General features: G+C 44.3%; 1 long non-coding RNA gene across 2 annotated transcripts in view; it reads left to right on the top strand.

Moving 5' to 3' along the window:
* LOC120909959 overlaps positions 1–23618 on the top strand; it is a 275381-nt gene that overhangs the window by 82584 nt on the left and 169179 nt on the right. The window lies entirely within an intron of this gene.

Here is a 23618-nt window from a genome sequence, read left to right as displayed (position 1 = left end):
GCAAAATAATGTGTTTTACTTTCCCTTCAAATTACATGACTTTAAGCGGGGGTTCACCCAAAAAAAAAAATTTTAACATTAGATTGAGGCTAATTGTGGGAAGCACAATTGGGTTTTTTTTTTTATTAAATCAATGCAGTACATACCTTTTTAGAGATAGATGTTCTCCGCCGCTTCCGGGTATGGACTGCGGGACTAGGCGTTCCTATTTGATTGACAGCCTTCCGACCGTCGCATACAGCGCGTCACGAGTTGCCGAAAGCAGCCGAACGTCGGTGCGCAGGCGCCGTATAGAGCCGCACCGACGTTCAGCAATGCTAGCCCACTTGACTGCCACTAGCTTATATCTGGCTGCTTTCTCTTCCCTGTCCTCCTGACTGACAAACACATGGAGACTCCCCAGGGCAAGGTTGGATGAAGACTTGGCACATAGCTGTCTTCAAGAGAAACCTGCTACAGATCCAGGCAGTCTCTCCACTTGTCTGTCCCTGCACCGTACTGATCTACTCACTGTCTCTCCTTGCTCTCTCCGCTGCCTCTCCAGTTGGGGTCCCTCCAACTGCCTCCTGTGGTGGGATCCTTCCAGGCCAGCCTCCGAAACTCCAGCCCAAGGTAAAGCCCCTCCCCAGCATGGGTTGCTCAAGGACCACCGACAGACTCCCTCAGCACTGCTTCTCCATCTACCACCCGACTCCTCCTCTGGCATGGCTTATGTCTATTTAAGGGCTTCTTAGTTCCCTGCCAGGCCTAGGGTTGCAACCTTTTCTTCTCACATCCATATTTCAAGGACAGTAACAGAAAATAGAACCAGGTTACATAAGGTGTCCTTATCATAGTCCCCCTTACATCTGGTGTCCCCACTAGAGTATCCCTTTTAAATATGGTGTCCCCATCAAAGTGCCCCCTACATATGGTGTCCCCATCAGAGTGCGCCCTTATATATTGTGCCCCCCCTTACATCTGGTATGCCTCCTTACATCAGGTGTCCCCACCAGAGCTCCCCCTTACATCAGGTGTCCCAACCATGATCCCCCCTTACATCTGATGCCCCCACCAGAGCCCCCTTACATCAGGTGTTCCCACAAGAGCTCCCCCTTATATCAGGTGTCCCTACCTAAGCCCCCCTCTTATATCAGATGTACCCACCAGAGCTCCCACTTACATCAGATGTCCCCACCATAGCCCCTTTTTACATCAAATGTCCCCATAAAAGTCCTCATTACATTAGTTGTGCCCACCGGAGGTCCCCCTTACATCAGGTGTCCCCACCAGACCCCCGGCTTACATCAGGTGAACCATGTACAGATGGCAGCCCTAGTCAGGCCCCCAACCTGGGGATTAGCTAAAGGCCCCTAAAAATTCACAGAAACCCTCCTAGCATCTGCCCACTATTTTCCAGAACATTCTCCAATATTCTAGAAACAGAGGGAAGCACCAGAGAGCTGCCAGGTTGAGTCACCCAGCCCTGGCCTCTAATAACCCTAACCCAGATTCAATTACCCTATAATCATAATAAAAAACAATTGATGTACATATTTTACATTTTATGCATCTCTGTTGATATTATTGTATGTATGGGGTTTCACCATTATTTGCACATTAAAGCTCTGCAATTTCTCCATTGTTGCAGAGGGGGTGACACCATCACTACTTTATTTCAATAATTGGTAATTTTGCACTGGATATTCCTTTATAGGTTTTACCATTGCACTTATAAGTCCATTTGTAGAACTGTAAAAGGGGAGGGGAAGTTTTTTTTTTAGCTTTTTATTGGTGTACAGAGGCCAGGACATACTGAACATACTGACCACCATTGAAGAAACCTCAACTTGCTGACCACACCCACTTTTTGGCCATGCCCACATGTGTGCAGTAGCAGCGGCATGCTTTGCGGGCCGGATTAGCACCCTCATTTTAACCTCGAGCACCACCAAAAAAAATTGTCTGGAGCCGCCCCTGCCTGAATTGGATTAGAATTTTCCCTTTCTCTATCCTATCCTCTTAACATTTGTTGGTCATATGTAGGGATGAGCCTAACACCCCCCCCCCCCCCCCCCCCCCGGTTCAGTTCACTACAGAACATGCGAACGGACTGAAAGTTTGCGCGAACTTTTGAACACCGTTAAAGTCTATGGGACTCAAACGTCAAAAATCAAAAGTGCAAATTTACAGGCTAATATGAAAGTTATTGTCCTAAAAAGGGTTTGGGGACCCGGGTCCTGCCCCAGGGGACATGTATCAATGCAAAAAAAGTTTTAAAAACTGACTTTTTTGGGAGCAGTGATTTTAAAAATACTTAAAGTGAAAAAATAAAAGTGAAATATTTCTTTAACCACTTACCCCCCGGACCATATTGCTGCCCAAAGACCAGAGTACTTTTTGCGATTCGGGACTGCGTCGCTTTAACAGACAATTGCGCGGTCGTGCAACGTGGCTCCCAAACAAAATTGGTGTCCTTTTTTTCCCACAAATAGAGCTTTCTTTTGGTGGTATTTGATCACCTCTGCGGTTTTTAGTTTTTGCGCTATAAACAAAAATAGAGCGACAATTTTGAAAAAAATGAATATTTTTTACATTTTGCTATAATAAATATCCCCCAAAAATATATAAAAAAACATTTTTTTTCCTCAGTTTAGGCCGATACGTTTTCTTCTACATATTTTTCGTAAAAAAAAATCGCAATAAGCGTTTATTGATTGGTTTGCGCAAAAGTTATAGCGTTTACAAAATAGGGGGTATTTGTATGTCATTTTTATTATATTTTTTTTACTAGTAATGGCGGCGATCAGCGATTTTTTTTTTCGGTACTGCGACATTATGGCAGACACTTCGGACACTTTTGACACATTTTTGGGACCATTGGCATTTTTATAGCGATCAGTGCTATAAAAATGCATTGGATTACTATAAAAATGCCACTGGCAGTGAAGGGGTTAACACTAGGGGGCGGGGAAGGGGTTAAGTATGCCTGGGTGTGTTCTTACTGTGGGGGGGGGTGGCCTCACTAGGGGAAACACTGATCCTCGGTTCATACATTGTATGAACCGAAGATCAGCATTTCCCCTGCTGACAGGACCGGGAGCTGTGTGTTTACACACACAGCTCCCGGTCCCCGCTCTGTACCGAGCGATCGCGTGTGCCCGGCGGCGATCGCGCCCGCCGGGCACACGCACGGGAGTCGGGGCGAGCGCGCGCGCGCCCCTAGTGGCGACTGGGAGAGAGGACGTCATACTACGTGCTCTCGCCCAGCCGAGCCAACTTGCCGACGTATAACGGCGGTGGGCGGTCGGCAAGTGGTTAAATATCGTGCCTGGGGGTGTCTATAGTATACCTGTGAAGTGGCGCATGTTTCCCGTGTTTAGAACTTTCCCTGCACAAAATGACATTTCTAAAGGAATAAAAGTCATTTAAAACTGCTTGCGGCTGTAATGTAATTTCGGGTCACGGCAATATGGATGAAAATTATTGAGGAAAACAGCCCATTACCAAGCACTTTGGGTCTTGTATGGATATTAAGGGGAACCCCGCACCCAAATTAAAAATAGAAAAGGCGTGGGGCCCCCAGGCCCTATATACTCTGAACAGCAGTATACAGGTGGTGCAAACAAGACAGGGACTGTAGGTTTGTTCTTAAGTTGAATCTGTTTGTAATTTGGAACAGGTACATTTTTTAAGTGTAGCTCCAGCCAGAAAATACATTTTTTAAGCTTTTTGGATAGGGATGAGCCCGAACAACATCCCCCGTTCGGTTCGCCGAAGAACCTGCGAACAGACCAAAAGTTTGTGTGAACTTTAGAACCCCATTAAAGTCTATGGGACTCGAACGTTTGAAATCTAAAGTGCTAATATGGAAGTCATTGTCCTAAAATGTGTTTGGGGACCCGGGTCCTGCCCCTGGGGACATGTATCAATGCAGAAAAAGTTTTACAAACAGACGTTTTTTCGGGAGCAGTGACTTTAAATGACATTTTGTGCAGGGACAGTTCTAAGCACAGGAAACAAGAGCTGCTTTACAGGCATACTTTCACACCCCCTAGGTACGAAATTTACAAGAATATTTCACTTTTTTTGTTTCACTTTAAGCATTATTAAAATCACTACTACTTTTAAAACTTTTTTTGCATTGATACATATCCCCTGGGGCAGGACCCAGGTCCCCAAACACTTTTTATGACAACAACTTGCATATAATAATTTCAAATTAGCTCTTTAGATTTCTCCCATAGACTTTTCCAGGGTTTTCGAATTTGCCGCGAACACCCCAAATTGTTCGCTGTTCGGCGAACAGGCAATGTTCGAGTCGAACGTGAGTTCGACTCGAACTCGAAGCTCATCCCTAGTCAATAACAAGATTACGAGCCTTATTAATGAAGGCATGACACTCTCTATGATCAAGGTGGTTTCTATCGTGGCCAGCAGGTTGATGCACACGCTCTTAAGATCTCTATAACCTGAGATCTTATCCATCCGGTAAGTGGCAGTAATATTACATTCTTTGGCTGAAATTAGATCCAGGCTTCTTCTGAATATTTCATCGAATATTTCAGTGAATATTGGATTAATTCCTAGAAGTGCCCTATTGTGAATAACAACCTCACTCTCATATTCTGGGACTTGTTTTCTGTTTTTTATACAACACTTTTTGAAAAATACACAGTCATATGGACTCATTTGCTAATTTTGCACTTTATACCTTTTTTATGGTTTATTTATGTGGTTATATATGCATATTTTTCACTGAGTTGGTAATTTCACACAGTGATTTTTGAATGAATTCCTTTAATAGGTCTGATTTTACACTGATTATTTTAGTGGTTGCGCGCTTGTTTATATTTTATATATCATTTTTTATACAGCTACAGTACCTGCAAGATTTTCTAACTATGTTGTTGGACTTTTCTGTTCTGTCCTAACCTTCATTTATCACTGTTGTTATGGTTGTTTCCATGTTGCAATGCTGAGGACAGCTTCTGTTAAGAGGGGTGAGTGTAGATAGGTGCGGTCTACTTCCTCCTCTGCAGGTGGAACTCAACTGCAGCAGCATTGCAGCTGAAAGAAAGTCCAGATGAACATGGTTCCTCAAAATGTTTCTAAGGGTCACTGGGAAAGCTATTTGATTGGATGCTGCTTCCCCATGTGACTCTAGCAGCAATCTTTGGTCAGGCAGAGCATATTTAAGGCCCTATCTCCCAGGTTTAGTGCGCATTTAAGAGTAGGTAGAGTAGGGACAGTTACCCTGTCTGTTAGGGACAGAACTAGGGGCAGGGAAAGGTTTCTTATGAGGAGGGAAAGCATAAGGCTCGCTACTTCTTTGGACATCTTGGACTTCCCTCCGGGTTTATTGTGAACCATCTTTGCATTACTTCAATACAAGTTCTTTACAACACTTTTTTGCAATTATACGTTTCAATATCTGTGTTCCAATATCTGGTGAATGCCGCTGCTTTATTTAATGTAATTGGTTGCACTGTACTAGATGCTGTTTTCAGATTTACGTTTTCTTCTATAGCTCTGCCCAGTCAAGCACACTCCCAGATGGCACACTCATTCTCAAGCTTCCATCACTACTCACATAAGAGGTCCTACAAGGCCTGAACCACCCCACTGCAGGACCCTCAGAAGAAAGTCAGGGGAGCTAGGGCGACTACAGCTATTCCATTCCATGTTCTACTCGACATGACGGGTGACCCCGCCACCCTCTGTTGCAATAAGAAACCTGCGTTACATCAGAGGGGGGTAGGGTCACCCGCCACGTCACTGGGAAAGCCCAGGTTTCCCCTTGCATCAGAGTGGGATGGGGTCACATGACGGGTGGCTCCGTCCTCAGCTACACAAGACCTGTCAGGCTGCCACAACGTCATTCCCGGGGTGTCTCCGGTGGAGACAGGATGCTGTTCCTTACTGCACTGGACATCACTGCTGGAGCCTGGAGAGGAGATCATCCATCGCAGGATACCAACAGCGCTGGAGTGGAGAACGAGAGTGGATTACCACCGCTGGAATCTTTTTTTTATTTTTTTATTTTTATTTTTTTTCAACTGTGTGTGTGTTTTTTAAAAAATGTTTACACTTTCTTTGTGAAATGGTAGGGGTACCCCTTACCAATTCACATAGGGGAGGGCTGGGATCTGGTGGTCCCCTTTGTTAAAGGGGTCTTCCAGATTTCGATAAGCCCCCGCCCGCAGACCCCCACAACCACCGGGCAAGGGTTGTGGGGATGAGGCCCTTTTCCCCATCAACATGGGGACATGGTGCTTTGAGGAGTCACAGACCCCAAAAGCATCCTCCCAATGTTGAGGGCATGTGGCCTGGTATGGTTCAGGAGGGGGGTGTTCTTTTGCCCCCCTCTTTTCCTGCGGCCTGCCAGGTTGTGTGCTCGGATAAAGGGTCTGGTGTGGATATTTGGGGGGAACCCCACGTAATTTTTTTTTAATTTGACGCAGGGTTCCCCTTAATATCCACGCATTTTTTTTATCAATGACTTTCAATGACCCCCACGCATTTATTAATTTTTTTAATCAATGACTTTCAATTACTTTTCTCTGTATTGCCGGGAGCCGACAATTCATTACAGCCACAAGTAGTTTTAAATGACTTTTTTTCCTTCAGAAATTACATTTTGTGCAGGGACAGTTCTAAGCACGGGAAACAAGTGCTACTTTACAGGCATACTATACACCCCCCCAAGGTATGAAATTTATAGGAATATTTATATTTCACTTTTATTGTTTCACTTTAAGCATTAATAAAATCACTAGATCACTAGAGCTATTATCGCCTCCCTGAACTATTTGTATTCCTTATTTTTTGTGTATACTCCTCCTTGGGCTTCATTTTTTTTTGCACCTTCCCCCTCTTTTTAGGGGGGGGGGTAATGAAGTTAAATTAATTATTTAACTAACTAAGGATATTCACTTTCTTTATTTTTTATTTTTATCTAAAGCTACCTAAAGTTGTATATGGAGAAAAAGGACTGATAAGGACTAACAAATAAAAATAAGGGCTAATGAGGTCCTAACCCTTCTTTTTTTTCCCTTTCTTTTTTTCCTTTTATCTAAAATTAATAAATAGATCACTTGTGGTATATATATATGATTTAAAAGATTTAAATGTTGGGTTAATCGAATAATTAATTAATATTACATTGTATACTGTAGATGTATGCCGGTGGGGGTATGGATGGGAAGGAGGGTGGTGGGAAGGGGTCTAGTTTTGATTAGGCACATAATTGTTCAACATTGGCCATATAATGGGTATATCACTTTCATTATGCTTTTTTGTTTTGTTTTTAGGGGAGTTAAAGAGTAAAGGTAAATGGTAAATGGTTTGGAGGAAGTATAGCAGAGATATTACGTTACTCTTGAATCCTCCCTTTTATTTGGGGGGGGGGGTTATAAATATATTTTTTATTTCTGTGTGTTTGGTGTGTGTTGTGGGGATGGGTAGTGGTGGTCTCCCACTTTGGGGAGATTCGCCTCATAGTAGGGATGGAGGGGGGGGGGTAAGGTTGTGGTATTATGGTATGGGGGGCTAAGTAATAAGGGAGGTAGGGTGGTAGGGGTAGGAGAATGGGAAAGAAGTAAAAGACACTAAGCACTTAACAGGGGGCCCCCACCCCTCTTTTTTATATATATATATATATATAGGTGGGGGAGGGAATTCACTTGAATACACTATTTCTTTGAGGGGACATAGAGGGAGTATACCCTCACCTGGTTAGGAAAAAGGAAAAGGGGTATACTGAATTAGATCCCGTGTGTGGAAAGAGATTTGAAATAGGGGTAGAAGGGGTACGTTATTGGTTGGATAACACAGAGAATTTGAGGAACCTTAGAACTAAAGGAATCTAAAAAGGAAATAAGGAAAATGGCGGAAAAGTGAAAGGGAGAGGAGGGAGAGGGAGAAAGGGGAAGGAGAGGAAAGAGAAGGGAGAAAAGGGGGAAAGAGGGGGAAGGAAAGAAAAGAAAAAAGGAAAGAAAAAAAATTAGACAGTGTTATAAATTTTCTATTACACCCTTTCTGCATGGGAATACTGATTAAAGAGAAGGAAAGGTAAGGGAAGGATATAAGTGTAGCGTCCCCTTACTTTCAGTATGGGCACTACGCTAAAGTTACTGGGGAATTGGAAAGTTATTTTGCTCCTATTCACAATTTATTTAAATTGGAACTTCTGTCATTCCCGAAATGTCCACTGGATCAGTCTGTGGTCCGGGGATGCAATACCATCCCTGGCCAGCAGTTGGCGCCAGAGGGGTTCTGGCGGAGTAAGTTTCCCCAGCAGCCAATCAGAGGAGCTTTTCCCTCTCGGGGTGTGCTGGGGAGGAGTATATCTGTGACAGGTGTCATGTGTTCTAAAATCTTCGCGGGGTCCCAGTTCCAGGTGTGGCATCCACCTTCAGGGTGCGCGCATCCATGGACCCCGCCGGCGCGGCCTACCTGGCCATAATTGCAGGCTACACAGAACCTCATATGGAGGTAAAAGGGGACCCCAGTGTCTTACTGGGTTCCCGGTTCTATTGAAAGGATCCCAGGCTGGGTGCTGTTCGATTGGGGGGTCGACTTGAGGAGAACCCGGAGGCAGGTTATCCAACAGGGCTTGAACGAACCAATCGGGGATCTGGTGACCGGAATGCTGACAGGTATGCTTGCTGTCATCCGGTGACCTATGCAGAAAATCTACTGGGAGGATTCGCTCCACTTATCCATCTAGCTCACTTAATGCAATTGGCCTGTGGCAGAGGCCCTAGAGCCAGGCTTGTGAGAGAGGCCTGTTCCCCCCAGAAATCCAAAGTGACACCTCGGCTGCCAGGCTTGTGAGAGGGGTCTGTCCGGGGGCACTTCACCCACTCTAGCTGGAGTGGCGACGAGTTACAAATTGGTACTATATAGAGCAAGACTGCTCCATTAATATCCAGGCCTGATACCGCAAGGTTTTCTCTTTTTCTCTCTCTTCATCAACCTTGTCCTTCCCAATTGATGTTGATGTTGGCCGTGTTTGGCCTGGAAATAAAGCATTGGAAAACCCTTTATTCACTGTCTGGACATTCGCTCACTACCTTGTTCCTACAACTGCACCCCTAGACAACACTAAGGTAACTTAACATGCCGATCCCAACAACAAATCAGCGGCTACTGCTAGATATAAAGATCTGGATAGGATGAATATAAGAGGCAGGAGAAAGAGCACTGTGGGGAGGAAGACGGTAGGCGAAAAGGTGAGGGGGGCATGGGATTTTTCCAACATATTTTTTGTTCTCCTCCTCTGTCAGGGTTTTTTTTTTTTTTCGGGAGTATCAGGGACAATTGGTAAAAGCTATTGAATTAATTATAAATAAATAGAAGGAATTTGGATGGAATGCTCGGCCTGGAGCAGCTGTGCTCAACCTCACCCCCCCAATAGGATAACACTCAAGAAATCGGTAGATTGGGAACTGAGTGAATAAAGCAGGAACAAGCTTTACAGGCTCCTAGACGGCCAAACAAGAGATCGGTCGTGGAGTCTTTAGATAAGGTGGGAGGTGGACGGGTGGGTTTTGATATTGGATTTTTAAGTTTTTTTTTTTTTTGCTCTCTCCCTCTCTCTCTCTCCTTTCTTCTACCCCTCCTCTCCTTTCTGTGATGCGCCCTCTGCCTTCCCTTATCATTCTTAGACGGTGCAACAGGCCCAGACTGGCCATAGGGCACACCAGGCATATGCCCGGTGGGCCGCGGCAGCCAGGCCACATGTCAATTTCAGGCCTGATTTGGCAGCTGCTTGAGCCGGCCCTGCTCACCGGCTCCGCGTGGAGGGCCGCATCCATGTCCCCACCACCTTATCCAAAGGCTGCGGCATCTGGGCTGCTCCGTGAGTCGGGGGGCCGCTCAGCCGGCCTCACCACAAACAGCTCCGCGGCCGTCTGACTGACTATTCAGCTCAGGGGGGGGCGGAAGTGAAGGGGTCAGGTGACCATAAAGGGTCAGGAGCTGCCTGGAGAAGTCCTCTTCTGCCTGATGTCAGAAAGGTGCATCTGGAGCGCTGTGAGTAGAATGACGAAAACTTTGCACTGGAATGGGGGGAACTTTGTGGGAGGAGAGTCTTGCCTTGGAGGGGAGTTGAATGTGGAGCTCTGACTGTACTGGAATCTAGGGGGGGGGGGGAGGAGAGCACCCACCTCACCCTCTGCACCCACCTCACCCTCTGCACCCACCCCACCCTCTGCACCCACCTCACCCTCTGCACCCTGCACCCACCCCACCCTCTGAACCCACCTCATCCTCTGCACCACGGCTCAAGTCCTGCGGGAACGTGTGGGAACGGAGTCCCTGCACTTTTTTCACAGCAGGAACGCAGTTCCCTTTGCAGGACTAGAGCAGCCGAGAGCAGCCGAGCCGTCCGAGCCAATCCTTCACTAAGCGGCGATGCCCAGCTCGAGTCACTGTCAGTGGCAGGTGAACCTTAGTAATCCTTTATGTTACTGGCCGCTTCCTGTATATGGATTCATCGGGTAGTGTGCGGGTATTCCGTCACTTCCTCGACGCCGCAATGTCTCCTGGGAGCTTTTGTCATTGTTCCCAGGAGACATGGCGGAGGTCTGCCGCGAGTTATCGCGGGATTTAGAAAGAACTCGCAATGTCTCCCAGGAGACATTGCGGCATCGAGGAAGTGACAGAATAACCGCACACTACCCGATGAATACAGGAAACGGCCAGTAACATAAAGAATTACTAAGGTACAGTGGATCGGGAAAAAAAACAAAACATGCGGTTTAGTAATTATGCATATGAGCGTATCATTTTTTTGGGTGGGGGAGTAGATCTTGGGTGGGAGTTCCCACACTTTTTTCCTCAGGACTTGACCCCTGCTCTGCACCCTGCACCCACCTCACCCTCTGCACCCACCTCACCCTGCACCCACCCCACCCTCTGCACCCTGCACCCACCCACCCTCTACACCCACCTCACCCTCTACACCCACCTCACCCTCTGCACTCTGCACCCACCTCACCCTCTGCACCCTGCACCCACCCCACCCTCTGCACCCACCTCACCCTCTGCACCCACCTCACCCTCTGCACCCTGCCAAATCTACATGGGTGCCACGGGTTACATGCTTGACGGCCTTTAGAAGGTTCACCCAGTGGGCAGTGAATGTTAAATACCTTCCCTGCCCGTGTTTGCTAGACCACGTGTCTGTGGTCAGATGTATCTTGGCACCGACACTGTGTGCCAGAGATACATTCACTTGTCGATGAATATGGCCATATAGCTCTGGGAAATTTCCTTCCTGGGACCTTCTATTGTGGTGTTCCAATGGCCACAAATTTTCGAAAGGCCTCCGAGTCCACCAGTTTATATGGTAGTAGTTGTCGGGCTATCAGTTTCAACAAGCCAGCGGTCTACTGTTGTGCAAGAGGGTTATCCGGTGTCATCGTTTTTTACGATCGAACATTTGGGCACGGAAGCCTGCCTTTTTGCAGAAAAACGTGAGGAAGGCATGATGGAAGGTGAAGTGGTGGACAATTGTGAGCATAGAGGGGAAGGGGAAGGAGAAGAGGCTGGACAGTGAGAGCCTGGAGTCTGGCTTTGTGGGTTCTGATGGCGTTGCTCCCACTGGGCTCGGTGATGGGAGGCCAGGTGCCTTCTTAAGGCAGTCGTCCCTAGGTGAGTGTTAGGCTTACCGCGACTTATGTGTTGACTGCAAAAGCTGCAGATGGCAACACTATTGTCTGTAGTGGACACGTTAAAAAAAGCCCACACTGCGGAGCCATGGGCTGGCGTCCTGGGAGTGCCAGATGGCTGCGCATCCATAATGTCTTCTGATGGATCGGAAAATAATTCCTGTGACTCAAGCGGGGGGTATTTGGTGGTGGTGGTGGTTGTGGTGGTGTTGGTGGCGAGCCACTCAACCAAGGTTCGTCTTTTGACGTAATCAAATGAACATTGTGCCACTTCCCACTTTGGCTCCAGCCTGGTGCTCCTGCCCTTCCCCTACCACCCCTGCGGAAGGGCCTGCCTGTCACTTTTTAAATGACCCTGTGACAACAAAAGTCTCTAGAGAAGCGCAGTATATGTGGAAGAAGGTATATAACAAATCTGTCATTTTGGGGGGCCACCCGTTTATCGCACCAGTTATGAAACCATTTTTTTAGGAATTGTTTTAATGTGTGTAGCAGAGGTAACGCAGCAAAAGAGGCAAAAATACATCAGTAACCAAATACACCGCCAGTCACAATGCTGCACAATACAAATCCACTATAATATGCTTTCTGTATTTGAAAGTATATTATAAGTGTATATTACACCTTGTGAAGGTAGGACCCTGTGCTGTGTGAGAAATTACTGGTTTACGCCAAATTCTGGAGAAAAAGACACACTAATTGGACAGCTGTGTGTCCAGCTATATAGTTCTGATCTGACATGGCTCAGGGCCCCACCCCACAGACAGGAAGTCTGTTCCAGGGAGCTCCCATCTCTCTGAGAGGAGAGAGAGGCTGCATGGGTTGCAGTTAGAGCCATGCATATCTGCAGGAGGCAAATGTCGGCTAGTGTCTCTGTGTGAGAAAAGAAGATTGATGCTGTGTGCGTCCAAGAAGCTCAAACGCTGTGTGTGGATAAGTCGCTGTGTGCGAATCAGACGCTGTGTGCGGCTGTTGAAGTTTGCAAGATACAGCAATGGTGGAATCCCCCTGCGAGGGCTGCTATTGTATTTCATGTTTTTTTAAATAAAAGTGGGCTACCAGGCCGTTAAAAACTCAGTTCTGGACTGGCGTACTCACTGGAAAACGCACCTACCATTGGAGTCAGATCCCCCAATCCTACAACCTATATACTGCAGTGCACAGCAAGTAGCACACCTATACCAGTGCTTGAAAGTACGTTTGTGGACCTGTTAGATAGCGATTTGTGTCGCTAAAGTCTGTCCCTGCTGAAAACGCCAACCTCTCCCTACACTGACAAAAAATATATGAATGTATTACACACTATCATGTACTGCAGAGCAAGTAGCACACCTATACCAGTGCTTGAAAGTACGTTTGTGGACCTGTTAGATAGCGATTTGTGTCGCTAAAGTCTGTCCCTGCTGAAAATGCCAACCTCTCCCTACACTGACAAAAAGTATATGAATGTATTACACACTATCATGTACTGCAGAGCAAGTAGCACACCTATACCAGTGCTTGAAAGTACGTTTGTGGACCTGTTAGGTAGCGACTTGTGTCGCTAAAGTCTGTCCCTGCTGGAAACACCAACCTCGCCCTAAACTGACAAAAAGTATATGAATGTATTACAAACTATCATGTACTGCAGAGCAAGTAGCACACCTATACCAGTGCTTGAAAGTAATATTGTGGACTTGTTAGGTAGCAATTTGTGTCGCTAAAGTCTGTCCCTGTTTGAAACGTCAACTTCTCCCTACATTGACAAAAAGTATATGAATGTATTAGACACCTATATACTGCACAGCAAGTAGCACATGTAAAACAGTCCTTAACCACTTCAATACCGGGCTTTAAAACCCACCTCCTTCCCGGGCCTATTCTGGCACTTCTTTCCTACATGTACAAATCCTCATTCTTTTGCTAGAAAATTACTCAGAACCCCCAAACATTATATATGTTTTTTTAGCAGACACCCTAGGGAATAAAATGGCGGTCATTGCAACTTTTTATCTTGCACCGTATTTGCGCAATAATTTTTTAAACGGCTTTTTTTTGTAAAAAAAATGGTTTCATAAATTAAAAAATAACAAAACAGTAACGTTAGCCCAATTTTTTGGTAAAATATGAAAGATGATGTTACGTCGAGTAACTATATACCTAACATGTCACGCTTTAAAATTGCGTACACTCATGGAATGGCGCCAAACTTCGTTACTTTAAAATCTCCATAGGCGACACTTTAACATTTTTACAGGTTGCCAGTTTAGAGTTACAGAGGAGGTCTAGTGCTAGAATTGTTGCACATGCTCTAACGCACGCGGCGACACCTCACATGTGTGGTTTGAACGACGTTTACATACGTGGGCGGGACTTACGTGTGCGTACGCTTCTGAGCGCGAGCTACCGGGGACAGGGGCATTTTAATTTTTTTATTATTTTTTTTTCTTTTTTATTTTACTTATTTCTTTATTTTTTACACTTTTTTTTACACTTTTTTTTTTTTCAATCGCTTTTATTCCTATTACAAGGAATGTAAACATCCCTTGTAATAGGAATGTGTGTGACAGGTCCTCTTTAAGGAGAGATGCGGGGTCAATAAGACCCCACATCTCTCCTGCAGGCTGGAAAGAATGAGATCGTGAAAAAAAATTCACAGATCTCATTCAAACTAGCCGCAATTGCGGTTTGTTTACTTACGGGGACCCGGGCGTGACGTCATCACATCGCGCCCGGGCCTCCGACGGTCATAGAGATGACTGGTGACCAGATGGTCACCAGTCTTCTCTATGGCAAACATCCGGCGGACGGCGATCATCTCTCCGGGCCCCCGGTGGGACGGGAGAGCCCGGAGAAGCACCGGATGGTGGCGGGAAGGGGGGGATGTCCCCTCCCGCCGCCTGTAAGAACGATCTAGCGGCGGAACCGCCGCTATGATCATTCTTACGGTGCGCAGGATCGCCGCCGCTAAAAAATGATATCTCAATGATGCCTCCGGGTGCAGGCATCATTGAGATATCCCCCCGCAAAGCCCATCACGTCATATGACGTCCACCCAGGATAACAGGTCCCCGTTTTGGACGTCATATGACGGCGTGCGGGTGTCAAGTGGTTAAAAAGACTTTTGTGGACCTTTTAGATAGCTATTTGAATGAATACAACCTGTCCCTGCTCCAAACAGCACTCTTTCCCTACACTGACAAAAAGCAGAATGTAAGATGGCCGCCAGATCAGGTCTATTTTTTAAGGTAGGGGGTCCATGTGCTGAAATGTCTCAATTGGCTGTCCTGCACCACCTGATGGATGTGTCATAGGTCAAAGATCTTACCCATGTAACATTGCGGACGGCCGCGAACATCGCCAGATGTCTGCCGGTTTGGCGGACCGCGAACACGCAAAGTTTGCCGCGAAACGACCGCCGGGGCGAACCGGCAGGCCATCTCTAGTGGAGGCACTGGACAACACAAGCTGCTTAAAATTTGATCACAGAATTTATGGACTTTTTGGACTGTGGATCCCATTATTGTTGTTTTTTTCTTTTACATATGTATATATTATTGGAATCACTGATTTGGTCATTTGTTTGGACATTTGAGTTTTTTTTTATAAACACATGTATTATGATTGCATTAGTTTAAGTCATGTGATTTAAAGGGGCAGCAGACCACTTTTTTTTGGACTTATATATTTCAATATTTGTATTCCAATATCTGGTGAGTGCTGATGTTCTCTTTTAATTTAAGTGCTGTTTTCACATTTACATTTACTTCTATAGCTCTGCCCAGCCAAGCACACTCCCAGAGGACACACTCCTTCCCAGACTTCCACCAGCATTCATAAAAGAGGACTCTGTCTAAATCTCCAAGGCCTTAAGCACCCACTACAGGACCCACAGAGGAAAGTCAGGGGAGACTAGGTGACTAAAGCTATTCCCCCCATGTTCTGTAACACCTTAGCTGGGACTTCAGCCCTGAAATGGTCCATTTAGTTCAACTCTGCAGGGTCTACAACTTCAGCAGTACTGGGGTATCTCACACCCATGCCCCATCTACCTTGGGCCCCATCTACACTGACAATTATATTGGTACTCACTACAACCATGACATCACTAGAGGGGCTTTCCTAGATGGGAGCCAGCACCCAATTACAACTCTTCCCTTACCATACTATAATGGGAACAGAGCCATCTAGTGGTGGGCAGGCTAACTGCATCAGCCAACATGTTTGGTAACCCTGTATGCAGACAAGTAAAAATGGCCGCATTTTGTCACGTGCATACAGTGAAACTTTATACACAGTGTCCTGCTATATTTAATGGACAGTGGATGATAGCACTCTGAAAATAGAGAAACCGTTACTCCTATACATCTAATCTTATATGGCAATAGCAATGTCGGTATTGCTCCAATGAATTCCAGTGAACATTACGGATGGTGGAATGCTGGATGGAAAATGTTTTTTGAATATTAGTAGAAAGAAAGTAGAAGTATAAAGTGTAAGTGTGGACTGATCCATTCTGAATGCTTTCATCTTGATTGGATAAAGTGGAGGATCTATCCGGATCAGGGGGGCTGCTGAACCCAACTGAATGTCCATAAATGATTACGTTCCCTGAAAAGTGCGCTAAGGACATTATTTCCCCCAACTAATGTAGGTTCATCATATAAATAATAATTAAAAAAAAAAGAGGAAAACACAATGCATGTTATATCTTTATTTTTTTATAAGACATCTGATGTGCATTTAGCTAAATGATATTCCACATCAGATGATTTCCAATTCCATTTCCAAAGTTTTAACTTTTTTGGGTTATTTTCCCAAAATACCACTGAGCACCTTTCCAATCAATGGTAAAAATCGCTTTTCCACTTCAACATCCATTTCTTCGGGACCATCTCTTCCCTCTTCTTCATCGGCATCTCTCCTGGGAGAAGACACAGTTATCAGTAAATAAAACAACATTGATTATTACACAAAATCTGTATTTCACTGGGACCACAAATGTGTATTTTTAGGCCACGTTGACCACTATTCTATGACCACAGTAACATGGTAAAGGAATACGGCACAGCGGGATGCCACAAACTTGAATCTCTTATTGAATAACCAGCTGGAAGATTCTGATGTGTTTCATTCTACGGTATGGAGCTTTCTCATCAGTAAGTGGACACAGCTAAAGCTCCCCATACACCAGGAGCATTTCATTTGTATGGAAATTTTGAAAAATCATTCACCAACGTATAGAGAGTCAACTAATATTGTTCTAATGCCCTTGAAAATCAATCCAGACCTTCTACTTGAATGGAATCCCAAATGTATAAGAAGCTGCGCATTACAAAATCTGCATTTTTTCCCCAAATAAAAATCACCGTCACAGTTAGAATTTCGCTCAAACTAAAATTTCCATTCTGCTCCTTCAAATTTTCTCATTGTTATGGTAAAAAACAATCGTCGATATAACCCCACTAATCATTAGGAAATCAAACCAACCTTCTAAAAATCAAAACCTTCTTCCAGGGTATGGCCAAAGATGGAATAGATTGCAGCTTACCAATTATTAGTTGTGGTGGCTGCATTTGTTTTTTCTTTTAAGGCTTTATTTCCATGGACGTTTTTACAGCCACTTTTTTTAGCCTTTTTTACAGCTTAAAAACGCCTGTCCATTTTTTTTTTTTTTTTGTAGCTGGAGCTCAAAAACGCCGCTGCAGAGTTTTTGCGCATTTTTGAGCGTTTTTGCGCGTTTTTTAATGTCTGCCGTTTTTACAGCTCTAAAGCTGGAGCTTCAGAACGCACTGGTCCTGTTTTTTTTTTGCAGCTTAAAAGCTCAAAAACGTCATGGTGGGCATGAGGCCATAGACTAACATGGAGAGCCGTTTTTAAGCTGCAAAAAACGCTCAGAAATGTGGCTGTAAAAACGTCCAAAAAATGTCCATGGAAATGAAGCCTTAAGCTTGATTCCCACCTGTTTTCCCCTTGCCATCTGGCCAATAACACACCTCCAGTAAAAAGGAGCCTACACTCTGGATGAAGGAGCAACAGAGAAACTTTGACAGCAGTATTGTCAGTCTGGGGGGAGGGTACTAGCCGATTTAGATTCACTGAAAATAAATTGAAGTAAAATCAGTTACAGCAACTGTTTTTCTTTCCTTTGGAGATAAAGGTTTTACATAAATAAAAGCGGATCATTATAAGCACCCCCGTCAGTGTTAAATTGTTGTCTTAGCCCTCTGACTGATTCATCTGAAGGACTGCTTGTTCTGTTGAAAAACAACAGACTTATTGGCCAGATCACCAGGTGAAAATAAAACAAAGAAAGCATAGAAAATAGAACGAATGCAGCCACAATATTCAAGAATTTGTAACCTGCAATATAATAAATTTTTGGTTTTGGGTTTAATACCGCTTTAAACCTTAAGTCTCCAGGCCTTTTCAAGATCCAATTCCAATTTACGGCAGCCAAGTGACTGATAAAGCCTGGAAATTGTCTACTCTTTAGGCCCCTTTCAGACGTCCGCTCCGCCTGTCCGCTATTTCAAGTCCGTTAACGGACTTGTAATACATCCCTATGGGATCGCGTCTGTTAGCGGATGGAGCATCCGCTAACGTCCGTGTCCGTCGGGATCCGGTTTTCAGACGGAAGAAAACCCTATTTTTCTTCCGTCCGGCGGAACGGAACTGATGCAGACGGACACACGGTCCGTCTGCATCCGGTTCCCCATAGGGCAGAGCGGAGCTGAGACAGGGCGGTCTCTGCACTGTGTGCGGGGACCGCCCTATCCGCCGGCAGCTCAGCGGGGATCCCCGCTCAGCCGACGGAGACACACGGAGCGGACCCAGAAACGGTCCGCTCCGTGTGAAAGAGCCCTTATCGGTTGAAACAAAATTCAGAGTCAACTTAGTCATGCTACAGGAAAAAAATAGAAGCCAGACTGACTGATACAATGGACACATATTTGTCATATCCCTGGGCCATATGCTATGTTCCAGTGGGATTTAACCACTTCAGCCCCGGAAATATTCACCCCCTTAATGACCAAGCCATTTATTGCGATACGGCACTGCGTTACTTTAACTGACAATTGTGCGGATGTGCGATGCTGTACCCAAACAACATTTATGTCCTTCTTTTCCTAAAAATAGAGCTTTCTTTTGGTGGTATTTGATCACTTCTGCGGTTTTTATTTTTTACGCTATAAACACAAAAAGAGCAACAATTATAATTTTTTTTACTTTCTGCTATAAAACATTTCCAAAAAAAGGGTAAAAAAAAATGTTATTCCTCAATTTAGGCCAATTTGTAATCTTCTACATATTTTTGGTAAAAAAAAAAAAATCCCAATAAGCATATATTGATTGGTTTGTGCAAAATTTACCACGTCTACAAAATAGGGGATAGATTAATGACATTTTTATTATTTATTTAATTTTTATTAGTAATGGTGGCGATCAGTGAATTTTAATGGGACTGCGACATTGCGGCGGACAGATTGAACACCTAACAGACATTTTTGACACTTTTATTGGGAACCAGTGACATTACTACAGTAATCAGTGCTAAAAATATGCACTGACATTGTACTAATGACACTACAGGGAAGGTGTTAACATCAGGGACGATCAAGGGGTTAACTGTGTTTCATCTCTGTGTGTTCTAACTGTATGGGGGGAAGGGCTCACTGGGACAACACACAGATCCATCTTCCTGCATAGCAGAAAGACAGGATCTGTGTGATCTCCCCTGTCAGACCGGTGATTTGCCTTGTTTACACAAGCAGATCCCCGTTCTGTCACTGCAGGGAACGATTGCAGGTGGCTGACCCGCTGATTGGCTCCCCCACTGGCCAATGGGAACGTGCCCACAGATCGCCGTCTACGAGCCTGACATACACCAAGTGGTTAAAGCGTTTGTTACCTCAACACTTCATATTCCTAATATGTGCCCGCTGTACCATGTACTGGTATGAGAACGTTTCCTGTTCTCTTTGTATTGCTTCCTTTGCATGACATCCCTGGTGTTCCTGCTAGTCCCCTTGCTTCCCTATTAAAAACTGACCACACTAAGCAGGAGAACACAGTGTGGTCAGTTCTCTACTTATGTTGGGAACTCAGTATGCTCTCCTCCAATAATCAGATTTGTCCTGACACCCCCCACTCCCCATGCACAGCCATTTACTGGAGAGTTCGGTGTACTGCTGCTTCTCCTCCCTCAGCTCTTATGCAGCTGAGAACAAGCTGGACCTTTAAGCTGGACCTCTGAATGGTGGTGTGCCCTTGGAATCCACTTACCCTGTTCTCATTCTCACCCTTCCTCCATCATCCTCCCTCCTTTCCCTTTCTCCCTTCCTCCCTTACCTTTACCTTTAATTGTTATGCCCTTTGTTGCATACCCTTGCCCTTACCCGACCTTGTCCCTTCAATGATATCAATAATCTCTCGGGACATCCCAAATTATTCTCTCATATCAGTGACTCCACTGTCCCCTTGTACACTTCTAGGAATGTTTGTCTCCATCTGAATTATTGAATGCTACCCATCACACCAACATTTATGGATTCAAATATCACATCTGTATTGTCATTTTTAGTGGATGTGTTTTATAGCAGAAAGTAACATTTTTACTTTTTAACTTTTTTTCAAAATTGTCAGTCTTTTTTTGTTTTCTAGCGCAAAAAATAAAAACTGCAGAGGTGATCAAATACCACCAAAAGGAACCTCTATTTGTGGGAAAAAAGGACATTGATTTGTTTGTGTACAGAGTCGCATGACCCCGCAATTGCTAATTAAAATAACGCAGTGTCGTATCGCAAAATATGGCCTGGTCGTTAAGGGGGTGAAACCTCCGGGGCTGAACTGTCCCTTACTTCCTCTATGATGATCCCCTGCTGACACTCTTTCTTCCTCCAGGTGCCCCCTCAGCAAGCACAATGATATGCCCCCTCAGCAAGCACAATGATATGGCATCACCTGTGTGAGTGCATTCCTGAGCCGGGCTTTGTGCATCTATAGACACACAAAGCACAGGCAATTCATGCCCCGCTCTCTCATCAGAGGATTTTGACTAACCAAACATAGGCTCCTGCTGCTCTTAGCGTCTTTTGTGAGACCAGAAAAAGAACAGTGGAGCTGCAGCCGATCAGTGAGAGGAGCCAGGTAAGTGCTTAGGAATGGGAGAGAAAAAGTAGTGGGTAGGTTTTAGTCCAACTGCAACATAATTTCATGAACAAATTCATCACAAGCTTGCTATGTCCCAGGCTATAAGAGAGGTTCCTTAGAAAATGTGCAGAGGATGGTAGGTGAAATGGACAGAGACCTGATGGTCTTTACGTCCTCTTTTTTTCCCTGCAAAGTAAAAGCATAATGGGCGGGGCCATGGACTCAGGGTCTGTGATTTGCCGGAGCCGTGTGACGCTAGGCAAGAAAAGGCATGGAGGGTGGTTTCTTCACTGCACATGTGCCAATGACATCATCGGTGCCCTACAACGTAAATATCTCCTAAATGGCGCACGTTTAGGAGAAATTTTAAGTACGAATAGGTAAGCCTTATTGTAGGCTTACCTATATGTAAAAATGTCTCAGGAGGGTGTACAATCACTTTAAGTTGTAATATCCAGTGTTACTGAAGGATAATACATTGGATAAATTGTTACACGAGAACCTCCAAATTCATTTAAAGAAGAGCCCCAGGACTAAAAGCAAAGATTGTGCAAAATATTCCAGACTCTCTGAAAAAGTGAGGGACATTTATTGATCAGATGGGCTTCTTTAGATTTAAATGGTGCCTTAGTGTAAAACTATCAGGTATAAGGAAAGAAAGAAAAATACATTTATAACATATCATGTTGGTAAATAATATAAAATAGATACATTTCTTTCCTGCCATAGCACACATCATTTACATATTAGAGTGCCCTTGTGGCCTCCAATATGTGGCAAGAACAACTAAAAAACTTTCCACCCGAATTAACAAACACATTAACAATATATGTATGGGTTTTAAGAGAGGAAGAGGAGGTAGTGTACTTTTTAACCACAAGATGGTGCTAAACGGTTTGATATTGAGGTTTCAATGCAGGTTTGCTTAGGTAATATTTTATGACACATTTTACTTTACATTTTATTTTGTATACCAATACCAGTGAAATACCATTCAAGCCCGAAATGACTGAATATTCAAATATTTATGTTTTATATTTGTGATTGGATTTGTAAGAGTGATGAGTAAATATATGGAGTGGAGATGGTGCTGGACGAGCTATTTTCTGAAGACGTCCAATTAGTTATGAAACACGTAGAGACTGGACCGGTAACATAATTTTCGTACGGTGGAATGCACGCTGGCTCCAGGCTGCGGTTGTTTCCTGGATACATTAGTGTGTAATGATTCTGGGGGCACCAATACATTGTGAGTGCATACTATTTTATCTTTTAGCCAATTTTAAATAAAAGGCATTATGCAATGTTATGTTGGGTCTGTGTCTTCTAGGTATCATACGAATATATGATGTAACTACTGGTTGGTGGCCAACTACATGTCCCTCTGAGAGCGTCCTGGACCTAGAGGAATGTGATTTTGAGTGCTGGCTGGACTTACTTATTTTATATAAGAGGTCAAATAAATCCGGTGAGTGGGAACACTTAAAGGGGCATTTTGGAGCACAAATTGGTATTGAAGGTGGTGAAGATTTATTCACAGAAAGCTGGTGTGATGAACTGGTTATAAGTCTTGTGCATTCACATTGTGGAGGATTATTTTGAGTTTGTGAGCTTCAAGGAGATTAAAGCAAGGGACTTTGCTCTTATGTAATTAATTAGGTTTAAGAGACTATGTCACAGTTGGACTAAAACGTTTTCAACATATATATTGTGGGGTTATAACATTGATTTGTATTTTTACATCACAATTTGTGATTGTTTGTAATTTATGTCACAATTTAGCACTATCACATTCATGCATAACTTTAATTCAAGTTGGTTTGGCAAATTGGGCAACAATTGCGACTTTGGATTTATTTAAGTTTTATGCTAAGTGTGGATCTTTCTCTTTTAATATTTTGTTGTATACATGTACAGGGGTACATGAGGTGAGCTGCTGTTGCACATTTTTGATGCTTTCACATTTGATTATTGGATATTTTAGGGGTATAGTATTGTATCAGCTATATTAGTATTGAAGTTGACCCATAAACATGGGTGTTGTGGATAAATTATATTGGGGAGCTGTGTATCCTAATGCAGAGAATGCATTAAAGTAATCCATACTGGGCTACAGATAGGGGGGAACACCAGTCCTCCTGTAGGGGGCCCGGGCACACAAGGTGCCCTGGACAGCAGGTGAAATCGGTGCAGCAGGACAGAGCAGAAGGATGCCCTGTGCGGCTGTCTGCAGCAGCTGCAAGCTGGTTTCCCTCCCTCCCGTTGGCTTTCAGCTGCTGCAAGAAGAGAGACAGACACAGGGCATGCTTCTGTAATCACTTCCCCCTCACTGATCTCTTTCCTTGCTATGCTCACTTTACTGTGCTTCCATTTTATGATTGGATAGGAGCTTCTGTCTCCTGTTCATTCATCTTCAGTGCAGCTGAGGCTACAGAGAAAGGAACTGAAGATTCCTCAATTCTTTTCTCTGTTTCAAAGGTGAGATGCCAGGGGTCTGTTTAGACCTCTGATATCTCATCAAAAGCCCCCAAACAGCATTGTAGAAAATAAATAAATAAATAAAATGTAAAAAAAAAAAAAAAATTACGAATTGCAAAAATCTTTTTTTTTAAATTGTAAGAAAAAAACATTTAAATCATGTAAAAAAAAACATTTAAAAATAATTTAAAAAATGAAGGGCTCATTCACATGGATTCTATGGCCCACGCAGGGCGAATGAGCGCTTTGTTTGTGCAGTGGGAGCCATCTGTTACTCTATTGCAGTGGCTGTATGAACACAGCCGCAGGTTCTACTTTAACCACTTGCTTACTGTGCACTTAAACCCCCCT

Source organism: Rana temporaria, chromosome 8 (assembly GCF_905171775.1).
Source record: "Rana temporaria chromosome 8, aRanTem1.1, whole genome shotgun sequence".
In the NCBI taxonomy this organism is placed as follows: Eukaryota; Metazoa; Chordata; class Amphibia; order Anura; family Ranidae; genus Rana; species Rana temporaria.
The sequence above is the reverse complement of the archived record's forward strand: the minus strand, read 5'-3'. Positions and strand labels throughout refer to the sequence as shown.